This window comes from Rana temporaria, chromosome 4 (genome assembly GCF_905171775.1).
Source record: "Rana temporaria chromosome 4, aRanTem1.1, whole genome shotgun sequence".
NCBI lineage: Eukaryota > Metazoa > Chordata > Amphibia > Anura > Ranidae > Rana > Rana temporaria.
In genome coordinates this window covers 111,724,490-111,745,706 of record NC_053492.1, presented here as the reverse complement: position 1 = coordinate 111,745,706, position 21,217 = coordinate 111,724,490, and positions in this window count along the sequence as shown.

Below are 21,217 nucleotides of genomic sequence, written 5' to 3'. Positions count from 1 at the left end.
ATGTAACTTTGGTTAATATATTGTACTTGAGTAATATTATAATACGTTTCATTTGATCATATTTGAATAAGCCCCCTTCTCTCGTGGCTCAATTCTGGAAATGCCAATTAGGTCTGTAAGCTCATGTGAAATATGAGTCTCTAACCATTTTCTTATTTTGTTTATTTTACTAGGTGTCCAAATCTCTAATTTAGGATTTGGGATAAAAATACAGACAAAACTTACACAGTCTCCTTGTGAGACATTCTTGAGCAATCATGAACTCTGATTCAAATGTAGAAGGAAAATATCTTCTCTCGTGTTCATAGCATAGTGCAAAAACAGGGATCTGTGCTGAATGGAAAAATTGGAAAAAAATATTATTTGTTGCAGTTACTAAGAGATAGTGTATCTAATTACCTAATCGTATAATGCAAAATGTAACCACACTCTACCACCCTGATTCTTTATGACAAGGATGCTGAACTGATCTATAAACAAAAATACATAAAAAAAAAAAAAAAAGTAATTACATGTAATCAAAACCGCATCCCTAAATAGTGCATGAAATTTTTTTTTTTTTATATTTTTTTACTATTCTGGGTTTGTTTTCCTATAATAATAAAAATCAGGAGATATCCATTAACATTTTCTAAGATAGTCTGCCTGCACCTAATCTACAGGTATATTATTTTGCCACACAACTCGCCCATGCCCATTGGTGGATCTACCCTGAGGCTAATAATGCAACTGCAGTATTAGAAGCTGCTATTCTTACGTCCTAAGAACCTTTAACAAATTTAGTGCATAGGTAATGTACTGCTAAGCATGATAGTACAACAATATTTTCAATGATGTTCTGTATATTCTGAGTATCTCAATTAGCTAATTCAGCTGGAGATATATTTGCCCAACACCCCATTATGGCATAATCTACAGCTACAGGAATTCTTTTTGTGAACAGATTTTGGGGAAGGAGCAGAGTAAAATATGTATCACATCTTTACGTTAAGGGTAATTTCCAATCTTTTTCAGAGTTTCAAACTCATTTCTACATATTATTCTACTTCATTCCATAACTAAACCCTTCATTTGAGTTGAAACTTATTGGAGGGAGATTGAATATACCTGATTTGCCAGATGATGCCTGGCAGGATATTCTACCTTCTCATGTTCCCTTAGTTATTTCCTCCATAGAGTGTGTAATCCAGGTAAAGTTTTTGCATCGTATATATTACACCCCATGTAAAATTAAACTTATTTTACCTCCAGACTTCAGTAGTGTGTTTGTTGAGAAAAATTTCCAGTTTGCAACCTTTGCCAAGCTCCAGTCCTGTCTCACTTCAACTCAACAGGCAGTTTTATTATATAATGAAGGGCTTGTTTATGTCTTTGCAGGTAATAATGTAGCACAGGGGTGCCCAACCTTTTGAAGAGCAAGGGCCACTTAAGCGACTTGGTACCCAAGCACGGGCCACAATGAGCCAAGCTGGTGGATGGCAGTTGACTCGGCTCTATAGAGCCCACTCTACTCTCAGCACACCAAACTCGCAGGTAATAGAAGTCTATGGCTCAGTGCAGGTAACCCACAGGTGCACTTCTCTGCACCTGTGGATCAGTTTGAAAGCAGCCCAGTAAGCACTGCAGAACGGATATGCCCAAATATACACTGTGATTTTGGTAATAAATTTACCTTTAATAACAGTATTCTATTCTATTCCATCCCAGAGCAGGAGGTCGCGGGCCACATCAGAGGGCTTCGTGGGCCACATGTGGCCCCCGGGCCATTGGTTGGGCACCCCTGATGTAGCATGAAGGTCACTAGTTGTGTGGGAGAAAGGTCATTCAGCAAATTGGCATTGATAAAGAATAACCTGAGAACCAAGGTGACCCATGAATGTGCAAACCGGCTGTTGAGAGCAATGTCCTCAAGATGATACAGTTTGATGAATTAGTTCATGAGGAGTTCCAGCCTAAGGAAAACAATTAAATGCCAGCAGCTACAAATACTGTAGCTGCTGACTTTTAATATATAGACACTTACTTGTCCAGGGAGCCTGCAATGTCAACATCCCAGCCGATCTTCAGATTGGCTCCCGGGTGCTGCCGCCACCATTCCTTTTAAAGCAGGGGTTCACCCAAAAACATTACATTAACATTACATTCAGCCGAGTTGTCAGAATGACATTAGGCTGTTTTTTTTTATTTCATTGCCGTACATACCGTATTTTCACCGCCGCTTCCGGGTATGTAATCTGCGGGACTGGGCGTTCCTAATTGATTGACATCCTTCCGACCGGCGCATACAGCGCGTCACGAGTTGCCGAAAGAAGCCGAACGTCGGTGCGCAAGGCGCCGTATAGAGCCGACTCGCAGTCCGGCTTCTTTCGGCAACTCGTGACGCGCTGTATGCGACGGTCGGAAGGATGTCAATCAATTAGGAACGCCCAGTTCCGCAGATTACATACCCGGAAGTGGCGGTGAAAATACGGTATGTACGGCAATGAAATAAAAAAAAACAGCCTAATGTCATTCTGACAACTCGGCTGAATGTAATGTTAAAATTTTTTTTTTGAGTGAACCCCCGCTTTAAGGGAAACTGACAATGAAAGCCTTCCGGCTTTACAGCTGGTTCCCTACTGCGCATGCGCAAAGCACACTGCACTTTCTAACTAGCCCAGCGGCAGGGGGAAGGAGGAGGGGGCAAAACTTCAGAGGAACGGTTCCGTGGTGCCGTCTCCCGAAAGTGGGGAAAAACAAAAACAAGTACCTGTTCCCCCCCTCCTCCCGGAAAGGTGGAAGCAGATAAGTGTAATTTCCACTTTTGGGTGGAACTTCGCTTAAAGATTCTACAGATGCTCAGTGCAGGAAGAAAGACTTGTTTGCAAATATTGTAGTGTAATGCATAACTGTGATTATGACTTGCGGCAAAATTGAGGGGAAAAAAATCAGACAAGTGTCTTCTTCAGAACCTAATTTATATTTTTTTAGAACAAATGTGAAGAAACTTAGCATAAAATAGTACATACCCCCCCTACTTTACCACGGTGGCTTAGGACTGTTAACCAAATTATACCTATATATAAATTAACGTATGAGGCATGAGGATGCCCAAAGAAATTTGGTAATATTTGGTCTCCTTGGCTGGAATTGCAATCTACAATACCAGTTGATTATTATCCTAATGCATTATAAGTAAAAGTGAAGGACTAATTGAATTATCTGTGGCAGTTGGCATTGGATGAAATATGACCATATATGTGTAGAAAACCCCTGAGGGAGCTGCTTTTGTTTGTTCAGTCCTTTACTCTGCCTTTCAACCCCAATGAACTGTCCAAGGCCCTCTGGCACACCTAGCAATGTGATTAATTGAATAACTCAGCAGGAATACACAACACAGTTCTTCTTGTAGAAAAGTAAAATTCAGGTTAACATTAGTCAGCCAGGACCTGTGTAAGTACCCAGGACTTGGTTGAAACAGTTTAACTACTTGCCGACCAGCCGCCGTCATTCTACGGCGGCAGGTCGGCTCTCCTGGGTGAGAGCCCGTCATATTACGTCGGCTCTCTTTGCGCCCCCCACTCGTCCGTGACTCCCGTGCGGGTGCCCGGCAGGAAATGCTGATCCTCTGTTCATACAATGTATGAACAGAAGATCAGTGATTTCCCCTAGTGAGGCCACCCCCCCCCACAGTAAGAACACACCCAGGGACATACTTAACCCCTTCCCCGCCCCCTAGTGTTAACCCCTTCACTGCCAGTGGCATTTTTATAGTAATCCAATGCATTTTTATAGCACTGATCGCTATAAAAATGCCAATGGTCCCAAAAATGTGTCAAAAGTGTCCGAAGTGTCCGCCATAATGTCGCCGTACCGAAAAAAAGTTGCTGATCGCCGCCATTACTAGTAAAAAAAATATATTAATAAAAATGCCATAAAAATACCCCCTATTTTGTAAACGCTATAACTTTTGCGCAAACCAATCAATAAACGCTTATTGCGATTTTTTTTTACGAAAAATATGTAGAAGAATACGTATCATCCTAAACTGAGGAAAAAAAATGTTTTTTTATATATTTTTGGGGGACATTTATTATAGCAAAAAGTAAAAAATATTCATTTTTTTTTCAAAATTGTCGCTCTATTTTTGTTTATAGCGCAAAAAATAAAAACTGCAGAGGTGATCAAATACCACCAAAAGAAAGCTCTATTTATGGGGAAAAAAGACGTCAATTTTGTTTGGGAGCCTCGTCGCACAACCGCGCAATTGTCAGTTAAAGCGACGCAGTCCCGAATCGCAAAAAGTGCTCTGGTCTTTGGGCAGCAATATGGTCCGGGGGTTAAGTGGTTAAAGAAAACAGTCAGGAACACTATGCAAACAACGAAAGCAATAGGTAACAATATGTACAGATTAAATAGACTCCCCAATAACTTTTGGTGTGTGTTTGATGCTGTGGCTAAAGGGGAACCCCAGGCCCGCCTACGATGCTTCTAGTACAGACCCAGTGAAATGATCTCAATACCCGTGGTGTGTCCCCTTTAAGAGCAACCACAGTAATGTCCTGGAGGCAAAGCTTTGCGTTTTATTATCTTCACCGGCAATGTAGGAGCTCTGTGGACAATATTTGGATGTGGTATTCTATGAAAAGCATTAAAGGTTCCTGGGCAAAGCCCCCTCACCAAATCCTGTACACAGTCAGCAGTCCTCCCCTGAGCGATCGATCAATCTTAGATGCAGGTGTGTTGCAGTGGCATTCAGTCCTTGAGCTGTTGCAGGGTGTCCTTCTTTAGCATGGGCAGTCTGTTCCTCTGGGCTGGAGCTTCATGAACAATCTGTTCCTCTGGGCTGTGTGCCCCTTGGTAGGCCGCGATTCCACACACACATAGAGTGCAGGATATGCTCTCCTGATGGGGTGCAGGCAAAAAGAGGCTCTGGCCTAGTTCCTCTGGCTTTTCATCTCCTCCCCCACAGTCCTTTGCTGCTGTCTGATGATTAGCTCAGGCTGTTCCAATAGGGTGTTTACAGACAACCTCCAATAGGGAGTTTACAAACAAGCAGTTCTGAGAGTCTGTGTGAAGAGAGAAAGGGCAGGGTGAAAAAGCCCACGCTGCTGCAGAAGACAGCTGTCCCCTAATAGAGGCTCATAGTGTAAGGTGCAGTGTGCAAAATATACACAAAGTGCTAAACGATCCAAAGTGCCAAGTGCCTATGTAAACTACTAGAATGATTCCACAGTATATATCATAAATGCAGCTATGAAAATAAATTAAAAAAACTACATAAAATATGTATCACAGTGCTGTGCAAATTAAAGTGATATTGTGCCTATGTAAACACTGCTAGCTAAAGAAAATGTGCAAAACGTAAAATTCCTGTACCATTAGGGTACCTATGTTAACCCTTTAACCACTTGACAACCGCCCTATAGACAAAGTACGTCTACAGGGCGGTTGCTTAACTCCGGGAGGCTGTTAATTAACGTCCTCCCAGAATCGCGTTCCCGCGCGCCCCCTGGGGCACGCACACGGGAGTGTCCGTGACCGCCAGGTCCAGAGGACCCGGCGCATCACGGTTCACGGTTAATCGCCGCTGATAGCAGCGGTTTACCACATGATTGCTCCGTGACGGAGCGATCACTTGTAAACAAACCGGCGTCATGTGATGACGCCGGTTCCTCCCTCCCCTCTCTGTACAGTGTGAGAGGAGAGGGGAGAGAGCGGAGGCAGCAGCAGTGCTGTGGGCTGGATCTGTGACAAATGTAGTCACAGATCCAGCCATCCATCCATCCCTGCTCAGCCATCCCTGCCCAATACCCTGCAATACTCTGCCCCATACTGTGCAATCCCTGCAATACTCTGCAATGTCCCACAATACTCTGCAATACCCCACAATACTCTGCAATACTCCGCAATACTCTGCAATAATCCGCAATACTCTGCAATACCCCGCAATACTCTGCAATTCCTGCAATACTCTGCAATACCCCACAATACTCTGCAATACCCTGCAATACTCTGCAATACCCCGCAAGACTCCGCAATACTCTGCATTACCCCGCAATACTCTGTAATACCCTCGTTTTTTTTCAGCACGTCGTTGTGTTTTACGTCACCGCGTTCCGACACGATCGTTTTTTTAACCGATGGTGTGTCGGCACGACGGACCATCAGTCAGCTTCATCTGTAAACCGATGAAAACGGTCCATCACACCGTTCTCATCGGATGGACCGATCGTGTGTACGCGGCATTACACTTTTTTATATAATGCACAGGGCTTGATAATTTGATCAAGACTTCATTTTAAATTTAGAATGAATCTATTCTTAACCACTTGACCACTGGGCACGTAAACCCACTTAATAACCAGATCAATTTTCAGCTTTCGGTGCTCTCACAATTTGAATGACAATTACTCAGTCATACAACACTGTACCCAAATGAAATTTTCGTCCATTTTTTCACACAAATAGAGCTTTCTTTTGGTGGTATTTAATCACCGTTGGGTTTTTTATTTTTTGCGCTATAAGAGAAAAAAGACTGAAAATTCTGTAAAAAAAAATAATTTTTCTTTGTTTCTGTTATAAAATTTGGCAAATTTAGTATTTTTTCTTCATTCTTTTGCATAAATGTGAAAGATGAAGTTACGCGAGTAAATAGATACCCAACATGTCACCCTTCAAAATTGCACACGCTCGTGGAATGGCGCCAAACTTTGGTACTTAAAAATCCCCATAGACGACGTTGCAGGGTATTGCGGAGTATTGTGGGGTATTGCGGAGTATTGTGGGGTATTGCGGGGTATTGCGGAGTATTGTGGGGTATTGCGGGGTATTGTGGGGTATTGCGGGGTATTGCGGAGTATTGCGGGGTATTGTGGGGTATTGCGGAGTATTGCGGGGTATTGCGGAGTATTGCGGGGTATTGCGGAGTATTGCGGGGCATTGCGGAGTATTGCGGGGCATTGCAGAGTATGGGGGCATTGCAGAGTATTTTGGGGTATTGCAGAGTATGGGGGCATTGCAGAGTGTGGGGGCATTGCAGAGTATGGGGGTATTGCATAGTATGGGGGTATTGCATAGTATGGGGGTATTGCATAGTATGGGGGCATTGCAGAGTATGGGGGCATTGCAGAGTATGGGGGCACTGCAGAGTATGGGGGTAATATTGCAGAGTATTGCACAGGGAGGGAGGGATGGATCTGTGACTGCATGTGTCACAGATCCAGCCCGCAGCAGCAGCAGCAGCTGCTTCTGCTTCCGCTCTCTCCCCTCTCCTCTCTCACACTGTACCGTTCGGTACAGAGAGGAGAGGGAGGAACCGGCGTCATCACATGACGCCGGTTTGTTTACTAGTGATCGCTCCGTCATTGGAATGGAGCGATCACGTGGTAAACCGCCGCTATCAGCGGCGATTTACCGTGATCCGTGATCAGCCGGGTCCGGAGGACCCGGCGGTCACGGAGACTCCCGTGTGCGCGCCCCACAGGGCGCGCGGGAGCGCGATTCTAGGAGGACGTACATTGACGCCCTCCTAGAATTAAGCAACCGCCTTGTAGACGTATTTCGTCTATAGGGCGGTTGTTAAGTGGTTAAACACATATCATGACAAAACCATTGTACAGACGTTGGCCTTGGCTTTTTAGAGACAGACAAAACTGTGTATGTCTTTTAATATTTGGAATATAATTATTTCATTCTGCAGTTAAAAATAATACAACTCCAATTTGCTCTGCCATATATCTAAATGGTTTTAGTAATGTATATGCAAAAACAATTCAATTACCAAAAAGGTACACAAGAAAAGATTAATATAGAAGATTAAAACTTTCCCGACGGGGTCTATGAAACTTTGGTTTTGAGAAGTATCAGGTTATGAGTAACAACGGACTTCTTTCAACCTCCTACATCTTTGTGCCTTTTCAAGATCTCCCACTCTCTCTCTAGATTTCTCTAGATCGTAGCCTCCTTCAGCATCACATCCTCTCGCATTCCAGCCTCTCTCAGGCTTTTCTTTTCATTTTAGCATCCCTTTCTGCTATGTGTAACTACTTTTATCCCACCCAATAAGTCGATGTGTGTGTCACTACTATGTAATTGATGATGTAAAATGATGGGCTGTTGCCATGTTACCATGACAACCAAGTATGTGGGGCCATCTTGAATTCTTAGTATTTTCACCACCAGGGGCAGTGTTGTATAATAAATTACTTTTAATATTATTTTCATGACCTTCTAACCTTGGCTTAGTAAAACACCATTAAACTCTCAAAAACTGTCAAAATCTGCCAAACCACCCTAGCCATCTTGTCTCCTGTTTAAATATATGTGCATGAGAAAATATACCCCACACAATTAGCTTGTATTGTTAAATTCCATGAAACTCAGATCATTGGAATTTAACCCTGTGTATTATTTTACCAATACAGCTTCTAATACTTTTCATAGGATCTCAAATTTGTAACCCTTATAATAATATATATGTATTAATGGGTTTTTTGAATATCCACACAATACATTATAAAATATTACGAAAGAAAAATATTATTAAAATACATAAACTAATATATGTGACATTATTTGCTTAATTATGTATACAAGTACTTCAATATAATAATACCATGTAACTTTGGTTAATATATTGTACTTGAGTAATATTATAATACGTTTCATTTGATCATATTTGAATAAGCCCCCTTCTCTCGTGGCTCAATTCTGGAAATGCCAATTAGGTCTGTAAGCTCATGTGAAATATGAGTCTCTAACCATTTTCTTATTTTGTTTATTTTACTAGGTGTCCAAATCTCTAATTTAGGATTTGGGATAAAAATACAGACAAAACTTACACAGTCTCCTTGTGAGACATTCTTGAGCAATCATGAACTCTGATTCAAATGTAGAAGGAAAATATCTTCTCTCGTGTTCATAGCATAGTGCAAAAACAGGGATCTGTGCTGAATGGAAAAATTGGAAAAAAATATTATTTGTTGCAGTTACTAAGAGATAGTGTATCTAATTACCTAATCGTATAATGCAAAATGTAACCACACTCTACCACCCTGATTCTTTATGACAAGGATGCTGAACTGATCTATAAACAAAAATACATAAAAAAAAAAAAAAAAGTAATTACATGTAATCAAAACCGCATCCCTAAATAGTGCATGACATTTTTTTTTTTTTATATTTTTTTACTATTCTGGGTTTGTTTTCCTATAATAATAAAAATCAGGAGATATCCATTAACATTTTCTAAGATAGTCTGCCTGCACCTAATCTACAGGTATATTATTTTGCCACACAACTCGCCCATGCCCATTGGTGGATCTACCCTGAGGCTAATAATGCAACTGCAGTATTAGAAGCTGCTATTCTTACGTCCTAAGAACCTTTAACAAATTTAGTGCATAGGTAATGTACTGCTAAGCATGATAGTACAACAATATTTTCAATGATGTTCTGTATATTCTGAGTATCTCAATTAGCTAATTCAGCTGGAGATATATTTGCCCAACACCCCATTATGGCATAATCTACAGCTACAGGAATTCTTTTTGTGAACAGATTTTGGGGAAGGAGCAGAGTAAAATATGTATCACATCTTTACGTTAAGGGTAATTTCCAATCTTTTTCAGAGTTTCAAACTCATTTCTACATATTATTCTACTTCATTCCATAACTAAACCCTTCATTTGAGTTGAAACTTATTGGAGGGAGATTGAATATACCTGATTTTCCAGATGATGCCTGGCAGGATATTCTACCTTCTCATGTTCCCTTAGTTATTTCCTCCATAGAGTGTGTAATCCAGGTAAAGTTTTTGCATCGTATACATTACACCCCATGTAAAATTAAACTTATTTTACCTCCAGACTTCAGTAGTGTGTTTGTTGAGGAAAAATTTCCAGTTTGCAACCTTTGCCAAGCTCCAGTCCTGTCTCACTTCAACTCAACAGGCAGTTTTATTATATAATGAAGGGCTTGTTTATGTCTTTGCAGGTAATAATGTAGCACAGGGGTGCCCAACCTTTTGAAGAGCAAGGGCCACTTAAGCGACTTGGTACCCGAGCACGGGCCACAATGAGCCAAGCTGGTGGATGGCAGCTGACTCGGCTCTATAGAGCCCACTCTACTCTCAGCACACCAAACTCGCAGGTAATAGAAGTCTATGGCTCAGTGCAGGTAACCCACAGGTGCACTTCTCTGCACCTGTGGATCAGTTTGAAAGCAGCCCAGTAAGCACTGCAGAACGGATATGCCCAAATATACACTGTGATTTTGGTAATAAATTTACCTTTAATAACAGTATTCTATTCCATCCCAGAGCAGGAGGTCGCGGGCCACATCAGAGGGCTTCGTGGGCCACATGTGGCCCCCGGGCCATTGGTTGGGCACCCCTGATGTAGCATGAAGGTCACTAGTTGTGTGGGAGAAAGGTCATTCAGCAAATTGGCATTGATAAAGAATAATCTGAGAACCAAGGTGACCCATGAATGTGCAAACCGGCTGTTGAGAGCAATGTCCTCAAGATGATACAGTTTGATGAATTAGTTCATGAGGAGTTCCAGCCTGAGGAAAACAATTAAATGCCAGCAGCTACAAATACTGTAGCTGCTGACTTTTAATATATGGACACTTACTTGTCCAGGGAGCCTGCAATGTCAACATCCCAGCCGATCTTCAGATTGGCTCCCGGGTGCTGCCGCCACCATTCCTTTTAAAGCAGGGTTTCACCCAAAAAAAAATGTTTTTAACATTACATTCAGCCGAGTTGTCAGAATGACATTAGGCTGTTTCTTTTTATTTCATTGCCGTACATACCGTATTTTCACCGCCGCTTCCGGGTATGTAATCTGCGGGACTGGGCGTTTCTAATTGATTGACATCCTTCCGACCGGCGCATACAGCGCGTCACGAGTTGCCGAAAGAAGCCGAACGTCGGTGCGCAAGGCGCCGTATAGAGCCGACTCGCAGTCCGGCTTCTTTCGGCAACTCGTGACGCGCTGTATGCGCCGGTCGGAAGGATGTCAATCAATTAGGAACTCCCAGTTCCGCAGATTACATACCCGGAAGTGGCGGTGAAAATACGGTATGTACGGCAATGAAATAAAAAAAAACAGCCTAATGTCATTCTGACAACTCGGCTGAATGTAATGTTAAAAAATTTTTTTTGAGTGAACCCCCGCTTTAAGGGAAACTGACAATGAAAGCCTTCCGGCTTTACAGCTGGTTCCCTACTGTGCATGCGCAAAGCACACTGCACTTTCTAACTAGCCCAGCGGCAGGGGGAAGGAGGAGGGGGGCAAAACTTCAGAGGAACGGTTCCGTGGTGCCGTCTCCCGAAAGTGGGGAAAAACAAAAACAAGTACCTGTTCCCCCCCCCTCCTCCCGCAAAGGTGGAAGCAGATAAGTGTAATTTCCACTTTTGGGTGGAACTTCGCTTAAAGATTCTACAGATGGTCAGTGCAGGAAGAAAGACTTGTTTGCAAATATTGTAGTGTAATGCATAACTGTGATTATGACTTGCGGCAAAATTGAGGGGAAAAAAATCAGACAAGTGTCTTCTTCAGAACCTAATTTATATTTTTTTAGAACAAATGTGAAGAAACTTAGCATAAAATAGTACATACCCCCTACTTTAGTACATACCCCTACTTTACCACGGTGGCTCAGGACTGTTAACCAAATTATACCTATATATAAATTAACGTATGAGGCATGAGGATGCCCAAAGAAATTTGGTAATATTTGGTCTCCTTGGCTGGAATTGCAATCTACAATACCAGTTGATTATTATCTAATGCATTATAAGTAAAAGTGAAGGACTAATTGAATTATCTGTGGCAGTTGGCATTGGATGAAATATGACCATATATGTGTAGAAAACCCCTGAGGGAGCTGCTTTTGTTTGTTCAGTCCTTTACTCTGCCTTTCAACCCCAATGAACTGTCCAAGGCCCTCTGGCACACCTAGCAATGTGATTAATTGAATAACTCAGCAGGAATACACAACACAGTTCTTCTTGTAGAAAAGTAAAATTCAGGTTAACATTAGTCAGCCAGGACCTGTGTAAGTACCCAGGACTTGGTTGAAACAGTTCAACTACTTGCCGACCAGCCGCCGTCATTCTACGGCGGCAGGTCGGCTCTCCTGGGTGAGAGCCCGTCATATTACGTCGGCTCTCTTTGCGCCCCCTCCCCCCCCGCTCGTCCACGACTCCCGTGCGGGTGCCCGGCAGGAAATGCTGATCCTCTGTTCATACAATGTATGAACAGAAGATCAGTGTTTCCCCTAGTGAGGCCACCCCCCCCCCACAGTAAGAACACACCCAGGGACATACTTAACCCCTTCCCCGCCCCCTAGTGTTAACCCCTTCACGGCCAGTGGAATTTTTATAGTAATCCAATGCATTTTTATAGCACTGATCGCTATAAAAATGCCAATGGTCCCAAAAATGTGTCAAAAGTGTCCGAAGTGTCCGCCATAATGTCGCAGTACCGAAAAAAAGTTGCTGATCGCCGCCATTACTAGTAAAAAAAATATATTAATAAAAATGACATAAAAATACCCCCTATTTTGTAAACGCTATAACTTTTGCGCAAACCAATCAATAAACGCTTATTGCGATTTTTTTTTACGAAAAATATGTAGAAGAATACGTATCGTCCTAAACTGAGGAAAAAAAATGTTTTTTTTATATATTTTTGGGGGACATTTATTATAGCAAAAAGTAAAAAATATTCATTTTTTTTTCAAAATTGTCGCTCTATTTTTGTTTATAGCGCAAAAAATAAAAACTGCAGAGGTGATCAAATACCACCAAAAGAAAGCTCTATTTATGGGGAAAAAATACGTCAATTTTGTTTGGGAGCCACGTCGCACAACCGCGCAATTGTCAGTTAAAGCGACGCAGTCCCGAATCGCAAAAAGTGCTCTGGTCTTTGGGCAGCAATATGGTCCGGGGGTTAAGTGGTTAAAGAAAACAGTCAGGAACACTATGCAAACAACGAAAGCAATAGGTAACAATATGTACAGATTAAATAGACTCCCCAATAACTTTTGGTGTGTGTTTGATGCTGTGGCTAAAGGGGAACCCCAGGCCCGCCTACGATGCTTCTAGTACAGACCCAGTGAAATGATCTCAATACCTGTGGTGTGTCCCCTTTAAGAGCAACCACAGTAATGTCCTGGAGGCAAAGCGTTGTGTTTTATTATCTTCACCGGCAATGTAGGAGCTCTGTGGACAATAATTGGATGTGGTATTCTATGAAAAGCATTAAAGGTTCCTGGGCAAAGCCCCCTCACCAAATCCTGTACACAGTCAGCAGTCCTCCCCTGAGCGATCGATCAATCTTAGATGCAGGTGTGTTGCAGTGGCATTCAGTCCTTGAGCTGTTGCAGGGTGTCCTTCTTTAGCATGGGCAGTCTGTTCCTCTGGGCTGGAGCTTCATGAACAATCTGTTCCTCTGGGCTGTGTGCCCCTTGGTAGTGTTACGGAACCATGAACCAGACGTACAACAAGAGATAAGTGAAAATAAGAAGGCTTTATTGAAAATCAAGCTGTAAAGCAAAAGTCCAAACGGATGGTTAAACCGAAGCAGAGTCTTGCGAAGCCAGAGGTCAGGAACCAGAAGGGTAGTCAGACAAAGCCAGGATCAGGAACCAGCAGGGAAGTCAGACGAAGCCAGGATCAGAAGCAGCAGCAGTCTTAGAAGCATGTGAACACAGGAGGACCAAGCAAGGAACTGAAGCCACAGACCTCCTATATATATGAGCCAGGCATCCAGCTCCTCCCAGTGGGAAGGAGGAGCCGCAGGGTGGGAGGCTACAAGAGACCTAGAAACCAAGATGGCCGCCAGCACATGTCAAACGAAGGAGACAGGAGAGAGGTAAGACCATGACAGGTAGGCCGCGATTCCACACACACATAGAGTGCAGGATATGCTCTCCTGATGGGGTGCAGGCAAAAAGAGGCTCTGGCCTAGTTCCTCTGGCTTTTCATCTCCTCCCCCACAGTCCTTTGCTGCTGTCTGATGATTAGCTCAGGCTGTTCCAATAGGGTGTTTACAGACAATCTCCAATAGGGAGTTTACAAACAAGCAGTTCTGAGAGTCTTTGTGAAGAGAGAAAGGGCGGGGTGAAAAAGCCCACGCTGCTGCAGAAGACAGCTGTCCCCTAATAGATTAAAGAGGCTCATAGTGTAAGGTGCAGTGTGCAAAATATACACAAAGTGCTAAACGATCCAAAGTGCCAAGTGCCTATGTAAACTACTAGAATGATTCCACAGTATATATCATAAATGCAGCTATGAAAATAAATTAAAAAAATTACATAAAATATGTATCACAGTGCTGTGCAAATTATAAATTATAAATGTAAACACTGCTAGCTAAAGAAAATGTGCAAAACGTAAAATTCCTGTACCATTAGGGTACCTATGTTAACCCTTTAACCACTTGACAACCGCCCTATAGACAAAGTACGTCTACAGGGCGGTTGCTTAACTCCGGGAGGCCGTTAATTAACGTCCTCCCAGAATCGCGTTCCCGCATCACGGATCACGGTTAATCGCTGCTGATAGCAGCTGTTTACCACGTGATCGCTCCGTCCAATGACGGAGCGATCACTTGTAAACAAACCGGCATCATGTGATGACGCCGGTTCCTCCCTCGCCTCTCTGTACAGTGTGAGAGGAGAGGGGAGAGAGCGGAGGCAGCAGCAGTGCTGTGGGCTGGATCTGTGACAAATGTAGTCACAGATCCAGCCATCCATCCATCCCTGCTCAGCCATCCCTGCCCAATACCCTGCAATACTCTGCCCCATACTGTGCAATCCCTGCAATACTCTGCAATGTCCCACAATACTCTGCAATACCCCACAATACTCTGCAATACTCCGCAATACTCTGCAATAATCCGCAATACTCTGCAATACCCAGCAATACTCTGCAATTCCTGCAATACTCTGCAATACCCCACAATACTCTGCAATACTCTGCAATACCCCGCAAGACTCCGCAATACTCTGCATTACCCCGCAATACTCTGTAATACCCCGCAATACTCTGCAATACCCCGCAATACGCTGCAATACCCTGCAATACCCCACAATACTCTGCAATACCCCACAATACTCTGCAATACCCCGCAATACTCTGCAATACCCCACAATACTCTGCAATACTCTGCAATACGCCCCCCCTCCTGCTTCTACCGACTCAATGCTACGATCGAAGCCATGATTGTTTTTTTTATTTTTTTATTTCAGGCTTCCCAGCCTAGAGGTGAGATGTGGTGTCTTATTGACCCCATATCTTATTGTAAAGAGGACCTGTCATGCCATATTCCTATTACAAGGGATGTTTACATTCCTTGTAATAGGAATAAAAGTGATAAAAAAAAATTATTTTTTGCGGAAAAACGTGTCAAACTAAAATAAAGTAAAGTAAAGTGAACAATAAAATATATATATTTTTTGAAGCGCCCCTGTCCCCGTGTGCTCGCATGCAGAAGCGAACGCACACTTAAGTCCCGCCCACATATGAAAACGGTGTTCAAGCCACACATGTGAGGTATTGCTGCGAATGTTAGAACGAGAGCAATAATTTTGGCCCTAGACCTTCTCTGTAACTAAAAACATATAACCAGTAAAAATATTTAAAGTGCTGACACACAAATTATCCTTGGCCACTAAGACCCAAGAGAAGGGGTTCAAGTTGCTAACGAGATGGTATAGATGCCCAACGACTATCCATCATTTCAATCCGACAGTGCCGGATGCTTGCTGGCGGTGTCTTAAATCCCGAGGAACCATGCTCCACATTTGGTGGGAATGCCCTCCTGTACAGGGATTCTGGCAGCGGATTTTCAAATTATACTGCAAACTGATGGCGACCTCTATTCACCCTTCCCCTGAGATGGCTCTCCTATCTATACTTCCTGGCACGTTCAAATCCATCAAAAATGATGTACTACGAGACTTCCTGGCGGCGGCCAGAGTGGTGATCCCCCATCATTGGAGATCGGCAATCATGCCTTCCCTGGGGGATTGGGCTGTTGAAGTGGACAGCATTAGGGACCTTGAGCGTCTGTTGGCGGAGGAGGGTGGTAAAAGCGAGCAGTTTTCTCTCACCTGGACTTCATGGTCCATGTTCCGATACTCTTCTGAGTTTATCTCTTGGGCCGAGCGTGGCATGGATGATGTGACCCTGATGCCATGATGGAGTGACTCTTGTCCCCTATCTCTCTGCCCCCCTTTTGCCTGCCCCTGCTTCTTCTTCTCCTTCTCTTGTTCTCTAAATACTTCCTTAGGAATGCATTGAGCTAACGTATCCTGGCCTCGACCCGCTTATTATTATTGATTCGTTCTGTGACCCCATAGGTCTTATTTTACTTTCAGATCCATGTATAATCCCTCCTAATGTGCCGCGTGCGGTGCAACACTGAACCCCTCACTAATGTGAGGTAGGTAGACACAACTACTGTTTATTTTATATATCTGGGGTTTGCCTAATCGATCGGCCTTATGGTGGTCCACGTACACATGTTCTCATTCCTGTTTCTCACGCAACCTAGACATGCTTTTATTATGTCAAACTTGATGCTTACTGTTGATGTAATTAATGTTACTGTTTGCATTGCTTGAGACGTTATTTGTCTTTCTGTTTCTCTTTTCTCTGAATAAAATAAGATTGAATTAAAAATATTTAAAGTGTAGTTTAGTAGTTTAGTAGTAGCGAAGTTTGGCGCCATTCCAGGAGCGTGTGCAATTTTGAAGGGTGACATGTTTGGTATCTATTTACTCGGCGTAACTTCATCTTTCACATTATGCAAAAACATTGGGCTAACTTTACTGATTTGTTTTTTTTAATCACAAAACTGTTTTTTTTTAAACACGTTAGAAAAATTGCTGCACAAATACAGTACAAGAGTTGCAACGACCGCCATTGTATTCTCTAAGGTCTTTGCTAAAAAACATATATAATGTTTTGGGGGTTCTATGTCATTTTCTAGCAAATAAATGATGATTTTTAAATGTAGGATAGAATTTCAGAATTGGCCTGGGTGCTCCAGAATGCCTGAAGGTGCTCCCTGCATGTTGGGCCTCTGTATGTGGCCACGCTGTGTAAAAGTCTCACACATGTGAAGGTGCTCCCTGCATGTTGGGCCTCTGTATGTGGCCACGCTGTGTAAAAGTCTCACACATGTGGTATCGCCATACTCAGGAGGAATAGCATAATGTAATTTGTGGTATGCATATGCTGTGTGTGAGAAAAAAAATGCTAATATGAAAATTTTGTGAAAAAAAATAAAAGAAAAAAAAATCTTGATTTTGCAAAGAACTGTGGGAAAAAATGACAACTTCAAAAAAATCACAATGCCTCTTTCTAAATACCTTGGAATGTCTTCTTTCGAAAAAGGGGTCATTTGGGGGGTATTTGTACTTTTCTGGCATGTTAGGGTCTCAAGAAATGGGAAAGGCTGTCAGTACTTCAGGTGTGATCAATTTTCAGATATTGGCACCATAGCTTGTGGACGCTATAACTTTCACAAAGACCAAATAATATACACCAATTTGTACTTATTTTTACCAAAGATATGTAGCAGTATAAATTTTGGCCAAAATTTATGAAGAAAAAATACTAATTTGCTAAATTTTATAACAGAAACAAAGAAAATTTCATTATTTTTTTACAGAATTTTCAGTCTTTTTTCTCTTATAGCGCAAAAAGAACAAAAAAAACAATGGTGAACGGTGATACCACCAAAAGAAAGCTCTATTTGTGTGAAAAAAAGGACGAAAATGTTGTATGACTGAGTAATTATCATTCAAAATGTGAGAGCACCGAAAGCTGAAAATTGGTCTGGTTATTAAGGGGGTTTAAGTGCCCAGTGGTCAAGTGGTTAAGAGATGTGCTGAAAAAAAAAATGTTTTTGTTTTTCAGTGCAATATAATGTCCTTATTGGAAGTAAACAAATCCAATTGCCAAGTGCTGAGTGATTCTAAAAGTGCTTTGTGCTCTTGTTGTATGCGGTGATCATTGCAATCCGTGCTCTTATACACCCCGCACTCACCAACTTTTTCACCCCTTCTTAGGGTCTGGTGCCTTCACAGCATAGGCCACTGTGTAGCCCTCTGGCCATTACGCGTCCCCCTGCGCTGATGATGTTAGTCCAGTAATAGCCCATACATAGGAGAGAAAGGAGCCCCAGATCGTATAGTTTTATACTTTATTTAAAAAAACGAAAAATGGGTACTCACATGTAGACAAAAACAGTACGGCATATAATGTTGACAAAAGTCTGATGCCTGGAAACGATGTGATGTTCGTAGCGTGTTCTACCGGTTTTGTCGTGTGACTTCATCTGGTTCCAGAGCTCGAAGCACTTTTAGAATCACTCAGCACTTTTTTGTTTTTCAGCACATCTCTTAAAGGGTTAACATAGTTACTAGGGTTGTCCAGATACCGATACTAGTATCGGTATCGAGACCGATACCGAGTATTTGCGGGAGTACTAGTACTCGCGCAAATGCTCCCGATACCTAAATAGAATACTTTTTTTGTATTTATCAACATGTTCTATGAAAATTCTTTGAGTTTTTTACTACTGCGTGACAAGCAAATAAAACATTTTTATTCATTTTTACTCATTTTTATTCTTTTATAATGTCTTGAGTTAGAGTTCTTCATAATTCTAAAGAAAATATCCTTAGTCTGTATTGTGGTTTGAAAACTGTCACATGACATTTAAAAAAAGTATCGGTATTCGGTATCGGCGACTACATGAAAAAAAGTATCGGTACTTGTACTCGGTCCTAAAAAAGTGGTATCGGGACAACCCTAATAGTTACCCTAATTGTACAGGCAGTCCCGATCCTGACCTCCCTGGGGCCCTAAGCAAAATGACTGACCGTGACATGTCACATTAAAGATTAAAGATTAAAGAGAAGCGGGGGGAGGGGGTGTTCTGCTGAGATCTTACATTAAAGTGAGAAGCGTGGGGGTCATGACTGCTGACTTCTTACCTCTTCTCCCATGCAGCCAGCGAGTTGAGAAGCGGGGTGAGGGGCCGAAAATGACTTCTCACCAGGCCGGGCCTCTAGTAATTTGGGGGGCCCTCCGCAGCTTTGTGGGGCCCTAAGCACCTTGCATAGTGAGCCTATGGGCAGGGCCAGATTAAGAACATCATGGGCCTGGTGCTGAGGATTTTGGTGGGGCCTTTTAGGCGACAAGTAACGCCGCGTACGCGGCGTATTTTGCCGCGAATAGTGTAACTTTTTTTTTACAAATCCTTCCTATTGCTTTGTATGGCCGAACGCCAATGCCGTCTGAAAAAAAGGGTCCGGGACTTTTTTCCATGCCGCAGGTGTACGGCGTCTATGAGATGTGAACCATCTCATAGACAGCAATGGGAATTCTCCCCTCCAGCGGCACGAGCGGCCGGCGTCGGGCGTTTTGTCGCGGAGGTGTGAATGGGGTGTAATAAATAATAAATAAATGCGTGGGAATGACATGAACGCAGCCCAGCCAAGGCAAGTGACCAAAGGCACAGAACCCAGAAGGAAGACCGGGTGAAGATGGAAGTGCCCCGGCCCCGCCTGATTCATCGCAGCACTGGAGGGCTCAGTCTGAAAATTGAAGTGTACACTAATGTGCTAATATGCTGTGCATACTTGTACGTTGTGGCATAACCTACCCCAGGGCCTCTAAAAAGTAGTAATGTCAGGAAAGTTTACTACCGCTTTATTATCACAGGATCCCAGGAGCCTCTCATGGGGCCCCCTACTGACCCGGTGGATGGTGGCCCTTGGGCAGTGCCTAAGTGCACAGTTGCCAACATTTAAAAAATATTTTCAGGGCCACTTTTTTATATAAGTGCTATATTTAGAGTAGCTGAGATCCCCGATGTTCCTCTATACATCATAGTAGTAATCACAAAATTAAATGAGTACTAATAATGGGGCAGAACAAATATGAGAACTGATATTTCCTTTAGTTGAACTAACAAAAGTGTCTCCATTCTAGAGCTGGTAACATTGAGGATATTCAGTATAATTTTAAAGAACTGTTTTTGTGGGTAAGCGACATAGTGGAGGAGTATGGACGGTATATAAGTGGGAAGTATGTGCAGGTGAGGGAGAGGAATGTGGAGGGTCTAACAGTGGGCACTATGTACAGGAGAGGAGTACAAAGGGTACGGAAAAAAGCACTATGTACAGGAGAGGAGTGTGAAGGGTATGACAATGGGCAGTATGTACAGGAAGAGTGAGGGGGTATGACAGAGGGTAGTACGTACCAGAGAGAAGTGTGGAGGGTATGATGGGGCAGTATGTACAGGAGAGGAGTGTGGAGGGTATGACAGTGGGCAGTATGTACAGGAGAGGAATGTAGACGGTATGATAGTGGGCTCTATGTATAGGAGAGGAGTGTGGAGGGTATGACAGTGAACACTATGTATAGGAGAGGAGTGTGGAGGGTATGACAGTGGGCACTATGTATAGGAGAGGAGTGTGGAGGGTATGACAGTGAGCAATATGTACAGGAGAGGAGTGTGGAGGGTGCGACAGTGGGCACTAAGTACAGGAGAGAAGTGTATGACAGCAGGCACTATGTACAGGAGAGGAGTGTGAAGGGTATGACAGTGGGCGCTATGTATAGGAGAGGAGTGTGGAGGGTATGACAGTGGGCACTATGTACAGGAGAGGAGTGTGGAGGGTATGACAGTGGGTACTATGTATAGGAGAGAAGTGTGGAGAGTATGACAGTGGGCACTATGTACAGGAGAGGAGTGTGGAGAGTATGACAGTGAGCACTATGTACAGGAGTGGAAGGATATTTAGGGACTGAGTAGTGGTTAAGCGGGTCATACATGGATTGAAATTACGCCAATTATGCAGAGACCAGCCATAGTCAATCTATGTATGGGCTAGCTGGTTTTACACAAGTCAATCTATTAATCAACTTGAGTACAACCAGCCTGTTTTTTTTTTCTTAAAACAATCAGTGCTGCCAGCTAAAGTTAGCAACACTGATCATTGTACGCACTGGCAGAACACAATAACACTGCAGGAGTGATTCCCCCATCCACAGGTGAGAGGGTGTGTGGAGACAGGCTGGGGAGAGATACTAGTCAGTGGCTGGGTAGGCACTGGTAGTATCAGAGCCAGATATAGGTTACATACGCCACGATCGTTAGAGCGAGAACAATAATTCTAGTACTAGACCTCCTCTGTAACTCTA